Source organism: Salmo salar, chromosome 10, assembly GCF_965601325.2.
Source record: "Salmo salar chromosome 10, fSalSal1, whole genome shotgun sequence".
Classification (NCBI taxonomy): Eukaryota; Metazoa; Chordata; class Actinopteri; order Salmoniformes; family Salmonidae; genus Salmo; species Salmo salar.
This window is the reverse complement of record NC_138300.1, coordinates 75,193,699-75,210,230: the sequence shown is the minus strand read 5'-3', so window position 1 is coordinate 75,210,230 and position 16,532 is coordinate 75,193,699. Positions and strand designations below refer to the sequence as shown.

The 16,532-nt window shown below is 43.1% G+C and overlaps 1 protein-coding gene across 2 annotated transcripts in view; it reads right to left on the bottom strand.

Annotated features, from left to right (window-relative positions):
- LOC106560744 (uncharacterized) overlaps nt 1-16,532 on the bottom strand; it is an 80,103-nt gene that overhangs the window by 43,878 nt on the left and 19,693 nt on the right. The window contains exon 1 of one of the 2 annotated variants that reach the window (XM_082957157.1): nt 1,235-1,508. The exons of the other annotated variant lie outside the window; for it this stretch is intronic. The gene's annotated coding sequence lies outside the window, so the exon portion shown is untranslated. Of the gene's footprint in view, nt 1-1,234; nt 1,509-16,532 lie in introns of those variants that run through there. 2 annotated transcript variants of the gene reach the window in all.

Below are 16,532 nucleotides of genomic sequence, written 5' to 3'. Positions count from 1 at the left end.
TACATGCACACGCACGCACGCACGCACACACACACACACACACACACACACACACACAGGCTGCGTCTGAGTCACACAGACCATTGCTGAGTCACTGGAGGCCTGGGACAGTCCCAATTCACCCAGCACAACACTAGTATCCATAGGTAACAACATTGCTACAGAATCTCAAACGAGAAAGGTAGTAATCACATCGTATTCAAAAGCAGAACAAATAATCTTCAGGACACATTTCTTTACAACATTCACAGTAACACAGAAAATATGCTGCCCTAGGCAGTAGCTGAACAAAGAAAATCAGTCCCAAATTTTCTGACATTGACAAATGAGAGTAATTCATCCAGTTTACGATTAATGATCTTAACACCTTTAGAAAATGCAAACATTCCTAAGTAACGTAAACTTTATTATAGTCTATTTTGGAGCCCAGAGGGACGTTTGTGCGTGCTTGTTTTGATTCTCAATATTTTCCTTGATGTACGGAGAGGCAAGCACACGTAACCTCGTTCTCCACAACGTATCCATATCACTCCCACTCGCGGTTAAATAAACATACATCATCCAATCGAGTGGAATGAATTACAGCTCAAGGCGCCCAGTGGTAACAAACCAGCATTCTATTGCGCCGATTTAATTGCATTCCTATCTCAATATATTTTTTAACCTGATACAGTTCAATATTAAAACGAATTATGCCACATGCGTGTGTCTAATCTTCACTTCATAGCCCATTAATCCAGTTACTTTGGATAAGGCAAAGAGTGGTTAAACTCCGTCACCTGAGCGTTCTGTATCGCTCTCCCATATGTCAAGGTAGGTTTAAACGAGTGTCTGATTATTTAATGACTTAGTACTGTCTGGCATTTTTTCAACAAATTACTGTCACGGTAAATATGCTATTCAAATAACATGAATTAAATGTGAATTTAAAAAAAGTCAACCTGTAAATGGGAATACGGTGGATAAATCAGATGCGTCTAACAATGGGCTCATGATGTTTCTGATGAAACACATTGAAATGTAATGCAGTCATCTGAGGATAAGGGGAGAGGAGCCAGTCACCCTACGTCACAAGTCTATCGGTTCACATCTAGTCTACCGTTGATCAATTCCATGCAAACATAAGCAAAACAGACTCAATTTTAGGAACGGCTGAACATATAGCCTAATCATTCGGCATATTTTATGTAAAACCGATTTGCCAGGATAACTTGTCATAGACAGATTTACATACCGTTACCGATGCCGAGCCACTTAAGCGTAGAGTCGTGTGTCTAGAAACCGGAGAGGAGCATTGGTGGTGTGCGCGTCAGGCGCGCGGGCGGGGTGAGAAGGAGGAGGATGAGGGAGGGGGAGGGAGGAATTGGAGAGAAGATTGGCAGATGTTGATACGAATGCAGGCCTGTGGCAAAGCGGAACGGGATGCGGCAACATCGTCTGCAGCCACTAGCCGCCTATGGTTCAGCTACGACTTTTTGGGCTAGTGAGGGGCGCTATGCGACTCACATATTGCACCAGCTTTAACTCATCCACTGCTAAGACTAAGCACAAAACATTCTGGTGAGTAAGACAGGGGCGGACTGGGACAACAATTCGGCCCTGTGCGCACCACCAACTCATCCCAAAAACGAAAATCCTACAATATATATAATGTGCAATTCAGAAAGTATTCACACCACTTGACTTTTTCCACATTTTGTTGTTACAGCCTGAATGTAACATTTATTACATGTAGATTCTGTGTCGCTGACCTACACACAATAGCCCATAATGTCAAATATGGAATTACATCTTTACAAATTAATAAAAAATGAAAAGCTGAAATGTCTTGCGTCAATAAGTATTCAACCCCTTTGTTATGGCAAGCCTAAATAAGTTCAGGAGTAAAAATGTGCTTAACAAGTCACATAATAAGTTGCATGGACTCACTTTGTGTGCAATAATAGTGTTTAAAATGATTTTTGAATGACTACCTCAACTCTGTACCCCGCACATACAATTATATGTAAGGTCCCTCAGTCGAGCAATGAATTTCAAACCCAGATTTAACCACAAAGACCAGGGAGGTTTTCCAATGGGTGAAAAAATAATAAGTCAGACACTGAATATCACTTTGAGCATGGTGAAGTTATTACACTTTGGATGGTGTATCAATACACCAACATTTCAAAGTTCTTTAAATGTTCCAGATTGACTGGCCTTCATGGCTTAAAGTAATGATGGACGGTCGTTTCTCTTTGCTTATTTGAGCTGTTCTTGCCATAATATGGACTTGGTCGTTTACCAAATAGGGCTGTCTTCTGTATACCACCACTACACAACTGATTAACAAATTAACTTTTAACAAGGCACACCTATTAATTGAAATGCATTCCAGGTGACTACCTCATGAAGTTGGTTGAGAGAATGCCAAGAGTGTGCAAAACTGTCATCAAGGCAAAGGGTGGCTACTTTGAAGAATTGAAAATATTAAATATATTTTGATTTGTTTAACACTTTTTTGGTTACTACATGATTCCATATGTGTTATTTCAGAGTTTTGATGTCTTCACTATTCTTCTACAATGTAGAAAATAGTAAAAATAAAGAAAAACCCTGGAATGAGTAGGTGTGTGCAAACTGTGTATATACAGTACATTCGTAAAATATCCCGACCCCTTGACTTTTTCCACATTTTGTTACGTTAGTCCAAAACAAACAAAAACTTCACACAATTCTGTCATATACGCAAACATTTTAGACTGGGAAGCATGCAACAGGCTTAAGATAAGTGTTTAACATGTCATTAACCACATCAATATGATTTTGCAATTTGATGCCCATATGCAATGTAGATGACGTTGCATTAAATCATTAATTTGTGCAGCATGACTGATTTACAGACGATCTGGAGCTTAGCCAAAGATTGCCAGCTACAGAGTTAGACGTGGCACCAGTGTAATTCTGAGGGTCATCCAAAACTCATTGTCATTAGCATCTCTTTTGTAAATGTATTATGGTGAAGTTTCCCCTAGGTACAGCTCTAGGATCATCTTCCCCTTCCCCAATCCTAACCTAACCATTATTGGAGGGAATGCAAAACTGGCCCAAGATCAGTGTCTCTGGGCAACTTAACACCTACATCTCACAAGGTATGCTACATTTCACTGCTCAGCAGTGCTCTTTTTAGACCTCACCTAACACACACCTCCAAAGTAAACATTCCTGCCATGCAGTGGCGGTTCTAGACCATTTCAACTGGGGGGGGGGGAAGCTGGGGCCAGTTGTACTGTTAGAGGGGCCAGTTACATTAGACGTTATTGTTGTCATATCGTTTTCTTCACTGCATTGCAGGCATTAGCAGGCAAAATAACATGTTTCGCGTTGCCACTGTCTAGTAACGGATGTAAAAAAAGAACTATAGCAAAAATTAGTTATGTAAAAATGATTTCATACTCCACATTTAGGGGGGCCACAAGGGGGTCCAAAATTGTTGTCACAGGGGCACTGCCCCCCCCCCCCCCCCCCCCCCCCCCCAGAACCGCTAGTGCTGCCATGGACTGTGTTCTGTTACAGTATGTGTCCAGGGCTGATACGCCCCCCCATCAACACAGGGTTGGGTTCTGTTTGGCCCACCAGGGTACCATTGATGTGTGTGGTGTGGGAATGGTCTGAGAGATCAATGGGATGATGAGATGGTTGTCGTCGCTCTGACCTAAGCTTTATCTCTCTCTCTCTCTCGCTATCTATCCTCCCTCTCACCTTTCCTTCTCCCCTTTTTCTATGTATTTTTCCATTTTCTTTCTCCATCTTTCTCTCTCTCTCCATCTCTCTCTCTCTCTCTCTGAGCCAGACTACAGTGATATCAGGCCCTGGTATCACTATGAATGTTTTGAATAATTGAACATCTGCTTCAATAATGCATGATGTGTGCACACACACGCACACACAAATACATACACACACACCATTTTGGAGAGATGGCGCTCTTACGCCAGGGTCTGTGCTATCCGGGATCCTTGGGATGTACATACCCCATTGAAGTTGAAATTAAAATTGGTTAAGGTTAGGGTAAGAGTTAAGGTTAGGGTAAGGGTAGGGGTTAGGGTAGGGACATCCCAAGGATAGCACAGACCCTCACACCAGGTGCCCCTGAAGCCACTTTTTACTCTTAGCATTTTGATTCTCTATTTGTAATCATGGGGTTTTTTCCCCCCATTCATTGTATACATTCGTGAGGTTCCACAACTGTATGAAGTCTACATGAAACATAAAATGAATCTGCTTTTGGGTCTTGTAGATTTTCATGTTGTACGGAATTAACACAAAAGAGAAAGATTTAAAAAGAGTAGAACATATTTAAACAACTGATACAGTATGCTCCGTAATTGCCCATTAGCACTGCACCAAAGATCATTCCTGGGTTTCTAAGATATCTACTCACCCTCTCCTGCTGGCTCAAGACATTGTAAAATCACAAGGATCCATACCCCGCAGTGCCCAAGCGCTGTCTGAGTCTTTCATCTGAAATGCTAAATATCTGTCACCAAAGAATACTCTTACCTTGCAAAACCTCACCATTCTCAATATTCTTTCTACAGTTCCTCACAACAGATAAAACACTCCACCTATTTCTGTGGGTGGGTACAGGGAGGAATATTGTACCTCTGAGACTACTTGAACTGTCGAGAGTTCAACATGAAAAATGGACCCTGGCAAAAACGTTTATCCATGTATTGCTCTTTCTGAAACATTTTCAGTGAAACCTCAGCGAAAGAAAATTAAACCTACAGAATGAGACCCCAGCAACATTTCTGAAATATGACTCGACATTACACGTTGACTATTTTATTACACCACTCTTCCCATAAGGAGAGTTAGCGTGCACTAATATGCCTGGTAAATGGGATTAACGGACAGTCAGTCCACCATGATGACACTGCATTTTACTGCTATTGGATTAGCATAGCAGCAGCAGATTGGATGTACTGTAGCTAGTGACTATGGGCCATTGAGTACTTCTGTGCGGTAGCATATGCCTATTTCCCAAATAGCACCCTATTTTCTGTATAGTGGGTGGCACCCTATTACCTTCATAGTGTAGCACTATGAAGGGAATATGGTGCCATTTTGAGCACAGACTATAATTTATCGGCATAAGCATAATTCTCATAGTTAATGTCAGCCCATTGTTAGCCTTTTACAATGTTCACTGGATTCTCCCTGCAGTGTGCACTCCTGTGTATCTCATTTTGACTTCCCTTTCTCAATCTGTAGCCCTGTAAACTCTGTCTCACCTCCTGCTTAGCTCTCAGGCACTGTAGTAGAGCAAAAACGCTTCCTAGAGAGCACAAGTCAACCCAATGTGCAGGGAGGTGGAAAAAGAGAAGTCAAGTGCAAGGCCATGTTCTGTTGGTTTAGAGACTACTGACATGTAATGGAAGCTGACAGCTCTTCACCCTCCATTAAAATAATAGCTATTTTTATGGACTCGTTTGCAGTGCGTGTGTGCCTGTGTGTGTGTCTCGACCCTGCCCTGTGCAACTGGGTCCTGGACTTCCTGACGTGCCGCCCCCTGATGGTGAGGGTAGGAAACAACATCTCCACCCCGCTGATCCTCAACACTGGGGCCCCACAAGGGTACGTTCTTAGCCCTCTCCTGTACTCCCTGTTCGCCCATGACGGCGTGGCCATGCACGCCTCCAACTCAATCATCAAGTTTGCAGACGACACTACAGTGGTAGGCTTGATTACCAACAACGACAAGATTACATTTACATTTTAGTCTTTTAGCAGACGCTCTTATCCAGAGCGACTTACAGTAGTGAATACATACATTTCATTTTCATTTCATGCATTTTTTTTTTTTGTACTGGCCCCCCGTGGGAATCGAACCCACAACCCTGGCGTTGCACACACCATGCTCTACCAACTGAGCCACAGGGAGGATGGCCTACAGGGAGGAGGTGAGGGCCCTCGGAGTGTTGTGTCAGGAAAATAACCTCACACTCAAAGTCAACAAAACAAAGGAGATGATTGTGGACTTCAGGAAACAGCAGAGGGAGCACCCCCCTATCCACATCGACGGGACAGTAGTGGAGAAGGTGGAAAGTTTTAAGTTCCTCGGCGTACACATCACGGACAAACTGAAATGGTCCACCCACACAGACAGTATGGTGAAGAAGGCGCAACAGCGCCTCTTCAACCTCAGGAGGCTGATGAAATTTGGCTTGTCACCGAAAACACTCACAAACTTTAACAGATGCACAATCGAGAGCATTCTGTCGGTGCTGTATCACCGCCTGGTACGGCAACTGCTCCGCCCACAACCGTAAGGCTCTCCAGAGGGTAGGGAGGTCTGCAAAACACATCATCGTGGGCAAACTACCTGCCCTCCAGGACACCTACACCACCCGATGTCACAGGAAGGCCAAAAAGATCATCAAGGACAACAACCACCCGAGCCACTGCCTGTTCACCCCGCTATTATCCAGAAGGCGAGGTCAGTACAGGTGCATCAAAGCTGGGACCGAGACTGAAAAACAGCTTCTATCTCAAGGGCATCAGACTGTTAACCTGTTTGGGCTAGGGGGCAGTATTGAGAATTTTGGAAAAAATATGTGCCCATTTTTAACTGCCTCCTACACCAACTCAGAAGCTAGAATATGCATATTATTGTTCAGGTTTGGATAGAAAACACCCTGAAGTTTCTAAAACTGTTTGAATGGTGTCTGTGAGTATAACAGAACTCCTATGGCAGGCAAAAACCTGACAAGGTTTCATGCAGGAAGTGGCCTGTCTGACAAGGAGTCGTGCGTCTTGCATCTGTTTATTGAAAAGTAAGGATCTTAGCTGTAACGTGACAATTCCCAGGGCTCCAATAGGCTCTCAGGACGCGGGAAAATCATGAAGGTTGACGAGGCAGCCTCAGGCTGAAACAGATTATCATCTTATTCAAGTGTCCCATTAGGTGACAATGGAGTGAGGCGCGTGCGCGATTAGCCCCCGTGGAGTATTTTAATTCGGCTGTTTAGTTTATTGCAGATTCCTGGTCGGAATATTATCGCTTTTCTACGAGATAAATGGCATAAAAATTGGTTTTAAACGGCGGTTGACATGCTTCGATGTACGGTAATGGAATATTTAGACATTTTTTGTCGCGCTATGCTCGTGACCGTGGATTACCATTCTGATAGTGTCTAGAACTCACGAACAAAACGTCGCTGTTTGTATATAATGATGGATTATTTGGGACCAAACCTACATTTGTTATTGAAGAAGAAGTCCTGGGACTGCATTCTGACGAAGAACAAGAAAGGTAAGAACATTTGTCTTATAGGAAATGTGATTTTGGTGAAGGCTGAACTGCGTGGGTGTCTAAATAACTAGCCCTGTGATGCCGGGCTATGTACTTAGAATATTGCAAAATGTGCTTCATCCGAAAAGCTATTTTAAAATCGGACATATCGAGTGCATAGAGGAGTAATGTATCTATAATTCTTAAAATAATTGTTATGCTTTTTGTGAACGTTTATCGTGAGTAATTTAGCAAACTGTTAGTAAATTCCCCGGAAGTTTGCGGGGGGTATGCTAGTTCTGAACGTCACATGCTAATGTAAAAAGCTGGTTTTTGATATAAATATGAACTTGATTGAACAAAACATGCATGTATTGTATAACATAATGTCCTAGGGTTGTCATCTGATGAAGATCATCAAAGGTGAGTGCTGCATTTAGCTGTCTTCTGGGTTTTGGTGACATTATATGCTGGCTTGAAAAATGGGTGTCTGATTATTTCTGGCTTGGTACTCTGCTGACATAATCTAATGTTTTGCTTTCGTTGTAAAGCCTTTTTGAAATCGGACAGTGTGGTTAGATTAACGAGAGTCTTGTCTTTAAATAGCTGTAAAATAGTCATATGTTTGAGAAATTGAAGTAATAGGATTTTTAAGGTTTTGAAAATCGCGCCACAGGCTGCAAGTGGCTGTTACGTAGGTGGGACGAATTCGTCCCGCCTAGCCCAGAGAGACAGCCATCACTAACATTGAGTGGCTGCTATCAACATACTGACTCAAATCTCTAGCCACTTTAATAATAAAAAATTGGATGTAATAAATGTATCACCAATCACTTTAAACAATGCCACTTTATATAATGTTTACATACCCTACATTACTCATCTCATATGTATATACTGTACTCTATACCATCTACTGCATCTTGCCTATGCCGCACGGCATTCGCTCATCCATATATTTATATGTACATATTGTTATTCATTCCTTTACACTTGTGTGTATAAGGTAGTTGTTGTGAAATTGTTAGATTACTTGTTAGATATTACTGCACGGTCGGAACTAGAAGCACAAGCATTTCGCTACACTCGCATTAACATCTGCTAACCATGTGTATGTGACCAATAACATTTGATTTGATTTGTGTGTGTGTGTGTGTGTGTGTGTGTGTGTGTGTGTGACAGGAAAAAGTGGGTACCACACGTAAGTATAAGGGGTGTTCACAATCACATGTGTAACAAGGTTAACTCCGACTATTAAAACACTACTATTCCTCCAAAGAAGCAACCCACAGCTCAACCTGGGCTACTACTCTGGGAGACTCAGAGTGCAGGGTGACCCAGTCAGAACCCCCGGGGCTAGCAGGTGAATTAATGGCAGTGACAAGAAGCAGAAGCCAGTTTCAGGGACCTAAATGAGGTCAGAGAACTGGGCTGCACAGAATCGCAGGGCACTAATAGAACCAGGAAGTGTCGGTTATAGAACAAGGAAGTGTCTCAGGACCTCTTGATTACTCTATCACACAGTGCTATAAAGCAGTTCTCTACCACTATGGTCTGACTTGAAGATTTATAAAAACAAAAGGGTATAAACAGGAAGAACAGCCTGGATGCTTGTTAAACATGTTGAATAAGTAACTATATAGTATTTATATAGTATTTACACTGTACTGTACCCCCCCCACCCCCGTATGTGTTCATGATGTCTCTAAGACATAACATTTACCATAGTCAGTCATAAACATGAGTGTTTGTAATAAAGTATCAACTTTGATCAATTAATGTGATTAAGGCTTGATTACTTGTTGTTGCTGTTAGGTCATTAATACAATACATTTGGAAAGTATTCCGACTCCTTCACTTTTATCACATTTTGTTGAACGGAGCAAAGTACAAAGAGATTCTGGATGAAAACGTGCTCCAGAGCGCTGAGGACTTCAGACTGGGGCGAAAGTTCACTTTCCAACAGGACAATGACCCTAAGCACACAGCCAAGAAAACGCAGGAGTGGCTTCGGGACAAGTCTCTGAATGACCTTGAGTGACCTAGCCAGAGCCCGGACTTGAACCCGATCTAACATCTCTGGAGAGACTTGAAAATAGCTGTGCAGGGACGCTCCTCATACAACCTGACAGAGCTTGAGAGGATCTGCAGAGAAGAATGGGAGAAACTCCCCAAATACAGGTGTGCCACACTTGTAGTGTCATACCCAAGAAGAGGCTGTAATCGCAGCCAAAGATTATACAACAAAGTACTGAGTAAAGGGTCTGAATACTTATGTAAATTTGATATTTCAGTTGTTGTTTTTTTTTACAAATTTGCTAAAAAATCTAAAAACATGTTTTTGGTTTGTCCTTATGGGGTATAATGTGTAGATTGATGAGATATACACTGCTCAAAAAAATAAAGGGAACACTTAAACAACACATCCTAGATCTGAATGAAATAAATAATCTTATTAAATACTTTTTTCTTTACATAGTTGAATGTGCTGACAACAAAATTACACAAAAATAATCAATGGAAATCCAATTTATCAACCCATGGAGGTCTGGATTTGGAGTCATACTCAAAATTAAAGTGGAAAACCACACTACAGGCTGATCCAACTTTGATGTAATGTCCTTAAAACAAGTCAAAATGAGGCTCAGTAGTGTGTGTGGCCTCCACGTGCCTGTATGACCTCCCTACAACGCCTGGGCATGCTCCTGATGAGGTGGCGGATGGTCTCCTGAGAGATCTTCTCCCAGACCTGGACTAAAGCATCCGCCAACTCCTGGACAGTCTGTGGTGCAATGTGGCGTTGGTGGATGGAGCGAGACATGATGTCCCAGATGTGCTCAATTGGATTCAGGTCTGGGGAACGGGCGGGCCAGTCCATAGCATCAATGCCTTCCTCTTGCAGGAACTGCTGACACACTCCAGCCACATGAGGTCTAGCATTGTCTTGCATTAGGAGGAACCCAGGGCCAACCGCACCAGCATATGGTCTCACAAGGGGTCTGAGGATCTCATCTCGGTACCTAATGGCAGTCAGGCTACCTCTGGCGAGCACATGGCGGGCTGTGCGGCCCCCCAAAGAAATGCCAGCCCACACCATGACTGACCCACCGCCAAACCGGTCATGCTGGAGGATGTTGCAGACAGCAGAACGTTCTCCACGGCGTCTCCAGACTCTGTCACGTCTGTCACGTGCTCAGTGTGAACCTGCTTTCATCTGTGAAGAGCACAGGGCGCCAGTGGCAAATTTGCCAATCTTGGTGTTCTCTGGCAAATGCCAAACGTCCTGCACGGTGTTGGGCTGTAAGCACAACCCCCACCTGTGGATGTCGGGCCCTCATACCACCCTCATGGAGTCTGTTTCTGACCGTTTGAGCAGACACATGCACATTTGTGGCCTGCTGGAGGTCATTTGAGCAGGGCTCTGGCAGTGCTCCTCCTGCTCCTCCTTGTACAAAGGCGGAGGTAGCGGTCCTGCTGCTGGGTTGTTGCCCTCCTATGGCCTCCTCCATGTCTCCTGATGTACTGGCCTGTCTCCTGGTAGCGCCTCCATGCTCTGGACACTACGCTGACAGACACAGCAAACCTTCTTGCCACAGCTCGCATTGATGTGCCATCCTGGATGAGCTGCACTACCTGAGCCACTTGTGTGGGTTGTAGACTCCGTCTCATGCTACCACTAGAGTGAAAGCACCGCCAGCATTCAAAAGTGACCAAAACATCAGCCAGGAAGCATAGAAACTGAGAAGTGGTCTGTGGTCCCCACCTGCAGAACCACTCCTTTATTGGGGGTGTCTTGCTTATTGCCTATAATTTCCACCTGTTGTCTATTCCATTTGCACAACAGCATGTGAAATTTATTGTCAATCAGTGTTGCTTCCTAAGTGAACAGTTTGATTTCACAGAAGTGTGATTGACTTGGAGTTACATTGTGTTGTTTAAGTGTTCCCTTTATTTTTTTGAGCAGTGTGTGTGTATATATATATATATATATACACTGCTCAAAATATATATATATATATATGTTGTTTTTTTAATCCATTTTAGAATAAGGCTGTAACGTAAATACATTTGGAAAACGTCAAGGGGTCTGAATACTTTCCAGAAACAGTGGCCAGATAGCTAGCTTGGTAAAGTATGTATTGTTGTGTGCATGGTGCTTCATGTACCACCCCATTCGTTTCTTATGATGTGTGTGTGACTGCCTGGCTTCGTTAGAAAGTTCACATTAACTAGCTAACTAATAAGCTAGTGCACATCAAACCTAAGAAAAAAAATCCTTCTTGAAGCACAAAACTCCCTAGCTAGACGTAAAAGGTGTAAAGGCTTGAAAAAAAAGATTTATTATGCAGCTTTATTGTTTAGTTAGAACAATTCTGATGAAAAGGGTGGATTAGACCGGAAAAAGAGCCCTTTTTTATATTTTTCTTGTCACTCCAGTTGGCTCCCCCACGTGGAGGTTCGTGCTCTCTGATTGGTGCAAAGTCAAGTTGTCAGCCACTGCCGAGCATTCTACAAGTAGAAATGCAGGATCGTCGGTACCAGGTCGGTACGCAGCAGGTTCTAGCAAGAGAAGGAACAGCCTCCTGCTGTGATAAGTACCTATTGGCAGTTTATCAGCAGTCAGATTCTCAGTGTGTTTAATGCTTTACTGTCAACAGGCTATATAGCCTATTATTGAACATGCAACTGTCGTAATGAAGCGGCTAATAAAACGTTATTTTTAAACATTTGCCAAAATGACATTTGTATGAAAACACTGCTCTAAACAGCGCACCTAATGCGATCGGTTTCATACAGATGTAGGATTTTAATTTGATCACTCTTTTGTTGCGGAGAATGTTTCTGCACCACCGCAGTGAGGCTCCCGTGTTCCATTCTGGTGATCACGTCTGGCCCTTCAAGGTCGTCCGGAGAGTCAATGAGAACTTATCGTCTACAACTCCCCTCCAATTACCGGATCTCAGCATCCTTTCATGTCTCCCTCCTCAGGCCGGTTGTTCCTGTTCCCCTGGTGGATGCCATCCCCCGCGACACCCCTCCGCCACCCCTTGACATTGAGGGAACCCCGCCTATGCCGTTAAGTGCCTCCTGGATTCCCGACGTCATGGGGGTCGGCTCCATCCTGGACCCAAACATCATCCGGATTTCCATCTCCGCCATCCGGACCGGCCCGCTCCTCACCCTCGGGGCCATCCTCCTGGCCGGCGTCATCCTGCGGCTGGAGCAGCGCGTCAGGGGGGGTGTACTGTCACGCCTACTCCCGCTCCCTCTCTCCAGCGCTTGACATCGCCGGTCTACTAACCACCGGGCCTGGCAACAACCATTACGCACACCTGTTCCCCATCATTACGCACACCTGTTCCCCATCATTACGCACACCTGTTCCCTATCATTATGCACACCTGGTCATCATTATTGCCTTGATTACTCCCTGTTTATTTAGCCCTCAGTAGAAAGCAGTCACTAGGTAGTATTGTTTTCTCTCACGTTCTGTACGCTTCTCATGTTCTGTTCATCTGCATGATTTCATTGTTAAACTCACCTTCTGCACCTGCTTCCTGACTCACGCCGTATTACGTTGCACTTCTGTCGCTTTCAAAACAACTGGAAACTAGGAAATCTCAGACTTTAGTGAGTTCAAGACAACTGGGAATTCGGGGAAAAAATTTGCTCCGACTGGAAAAATGCGTTTTGAATGGTCATCCAGCATGGAATTCCAAGTCGGGAACTTAGGCCTCTTTCTAGAGCTCCAATCTGAAGATCACTGACATGATTCTACCTTGTGTTTATTTTTCAAATTCCCAGTTGTCTTGAAAGCACCATAAATCCAGAGAACGCCAGACTTTGATGACAAAATTTGCACACGAGGACCGCCGCGCCACCTTCCTGTTCAAGTGAGCACAACAAGGTGAGTCCAAAAATGTATTGTATGCTGCTGCATAAATAATGTAATATGCCAGGGAAATAAGAAAGTAATACTAAGTGTATGTTGTGTAGTAAGCTGGTAGTAGCCCATGTGCCTCACCCTAATAATTTGGTCCCTTTCCACCTCATAACTTAGCCTACTGTTCTGACTTGGTGGTGCACATGTAACCTATAGCCTGTTTTAGAGAAACGTCATTGAATATTGTAAGACCTTTCATTGTCTGCTTATATGCCCCCTTTATTTATCCTACAGTTCTGACTTGGTGTACAGGGAGAATACTGTAAGAATTGCCCATGTTCTGAATTATGTCGCTGTACATTTCAAAAGTGCTGATTAAATAGTTATACTGAGTATGTCCAGCTCGCACATTGTCTTAATCAAAATTACGGATTGCCTCATCTGCTCATCATTCCCTTATGCCATAGTTTGTACATCTCAATTCTCAGTAGAAACCACGTTTTGTTTAAGCAAGTCAACCATATCAGCATTTTTTTTTTTAAAGGCAGTAAATGAGGCTGAATGAACTGTTTCGCTGCCAGACAAGGCTCCGCTGATAGCCAGGTGTAGCAGTGGTAATGATTCACTCCATGGTGTTGAAAAGAAAGCTCCGCAGTTGGGACAGTTTTATGTAGGCCCTAACAGTTTGTGGGCACCATTTGTCACCGTTATGGTGTAATTCATGTGTTGTGTGGTGGCTTTGCTGGCATGCATACATTTTTGGGGGGAGTTTGCCCCACCAAGGTTTACATTCTAAAATTGTCACTGGTGGTGGGTGACGCGCTGATAGGCTTCCTACCATTGGCTATAGCCTATGCACTCAAATGGAAGGCTATCAAAACTGTTAACATGCAATTGCATTATTTGTTGCGGCTGTCCATAGATACAGAACAAAGAAACCCTAGATTTGTGTTGGGAATATATCTTGTGGAATAATTAAATAGTATGAATAAATTCATGAAAATAATGTTTTTTAATAAAAATATGTTAATCATTATTTGAATATGTTAACCCGTTGTATAAAAATGATAATGCCCTCGAAGCTGGTGTTTGGAGGATGTATTGGCACGGTTTGCCGGCCCTATTGCTTCCTTGAAAATTGGACTTGGACAAATCTTTTAATCAGAAGAATTGTCATGATTAGGCCCAATCAAAATCCATCCATGTCTATCAATCCATCCAATCCATCCATGTCTATCAATCATCTTCCAACAATGTGTGTTGGAAGATGTGCTGTAAAGATTTACATTGGAAGGTGCAAGGTAGAAACTCTTGACAGTAATGAAAATTGGTGACAGAGGTAAAGTAACTGTAATCAGGCTAACCATTAGCTGTATGGAATCCATAGTAATATCGGCAAGAGTATCAATATTAGAACAACAGTACTAGTGGACTCAAAATAGCGTAAACATTCTTTGCATTGTATTAAAAACCATTATTTTCATGACTTTATTCATACTATTTCATTCTTCCACAAGATATAGTCCCGACACAAATCAAGGGTTGCTTTGTTCTTGTAACGTCTGCTTCCAACTCACACTCTCAAAACGTAGATCCCCCTGAACGCAGCTCACTTTCCAGCTCACGCTCTCAAACACATACATCCCCTGAACGCAGCTCACTCTCCAGATCCCAATCACCTGAATTCTGATCACACACCTGTATGTCATTATCACACAGTATTTAGTTCAGTTCTTTGCACCCCATCATTGTGAGGTATTGTTTGTTTTGTGACACACTTCTAGTCGGAGCGCTGGGTTTCCCGTAATGTAACCCTCCTGTGTATGATAGTTTTTGCCTGCCTCACTAACGGCTCCTATTCCCTGCCTGTACTTTAGCCTATCGGATTTCCTGTTATCTACCTAATGCCTGATCTCCTGGACTACGTTACTAGCCTTTTCCCTGCCTGTACTGTTACCTTGTTGGACCCCCTGTGTATGAACTTCTGCCTGCCCCTGGACCCAGCTACCTGCCTCCTCCTGTGTATGACCTTCTGCCTGCCCCTGGACCCAGCTACCTTCCTCCTCCTGTGGTCCTTTACAATAAACACCTGCTGCGCCCTGCGCTTGAAACCAGCTCTCTGTCTCCCATCGTGTTCATTACAGTTCTGTATCTATGGACGCGACCCAGTCGTTCAAACTAAATGTTTTATTGCCATACTGGCTGGCATAGAAAATGTGCTCACTCGTCAGGACAATGTTGTTCAGAGGAGCTAGCCAACAACACAGCCAACACATTAACTTCAAATTGAAGCTGGAAAGACTCCAAACTAGGTGCACTTTGTTTTGTTTCAATTGGCGTTTCTTTGTATATCTGTAAAAATGATGCCAGCTGATTCATGATTTCTATTGGCTGAGAAACGCTGTCTGACTCCCAACACGTTCATTACTATGGGACAGATGGAGATCGAATTTGAATATTGAAACAATGTTGCAAATGTTGGAGACAGACAGCAAGGTTTATACAAATATCCGCTGTTGAAAACTAAACTAAAAGAAATATAAGATAATATCTAGATGCTTTTTATAGTAGATATCAAGTTTATAAAGTGCCTGGCTGGGCTGATGAGACAGTGGATTGCACAGTCAGATGGAACAGAGTAAATGGGTATTTTAATGTCTATAGATTTAGCCGGTGGTAAGTTGTGGCATAGACACCGACTGAAATGCGGTTTTAACCAATCAGCATTCAGGATTAGACCCACCCGTTGTATAAAGGCTTATATCTGTGCACTGCTATGCTATGCATTTTGCAATCAGTAGCTTTTGCAGTAAAATTGTCACTTGATCTCAATTGTGAAGTTGAAAAGGTTAAATAAACATACAGTACCAGTCAAGTTTGGACACCTACTAATTCAAGGGTTTTAATTTATTTTTACTATTTTCTACATTGTAGAATAATAGTGAAGACATTAAAACTATGAAATAACACATGGAATCATGTAGTAAGCTAAAAAGTCTTCAAAGTAGTTACCTCAATGACAACTTTGCACACTTGGCATTCTCTCAACCAGCTTCATGATAAATGCTTTTCCAACAGTCTTGAAGGAGTTCCCACATATGTTGAGCAGTTGTTGGCTGCTTTTCTTTCACTCTGTGGTCCAACTCATCCCAAATGATCTCAATTGGGTTGAGGTCAGATGATTGTGGAGGCCAGGTCATCTGATGCAGCACTCCATCACTCTCCCTGGTCAAATAACCCTTACACAACCTGGAGGTGTGTTTTGGGCCATTGTCCTGTTGAAAAACAAATGAGTCCCACTAACCACAAACCAGATGGAATGGCGTATTGCTGCAGAATGCTGTGGTAGCCATGCTGGTTAAGTGGTGACAG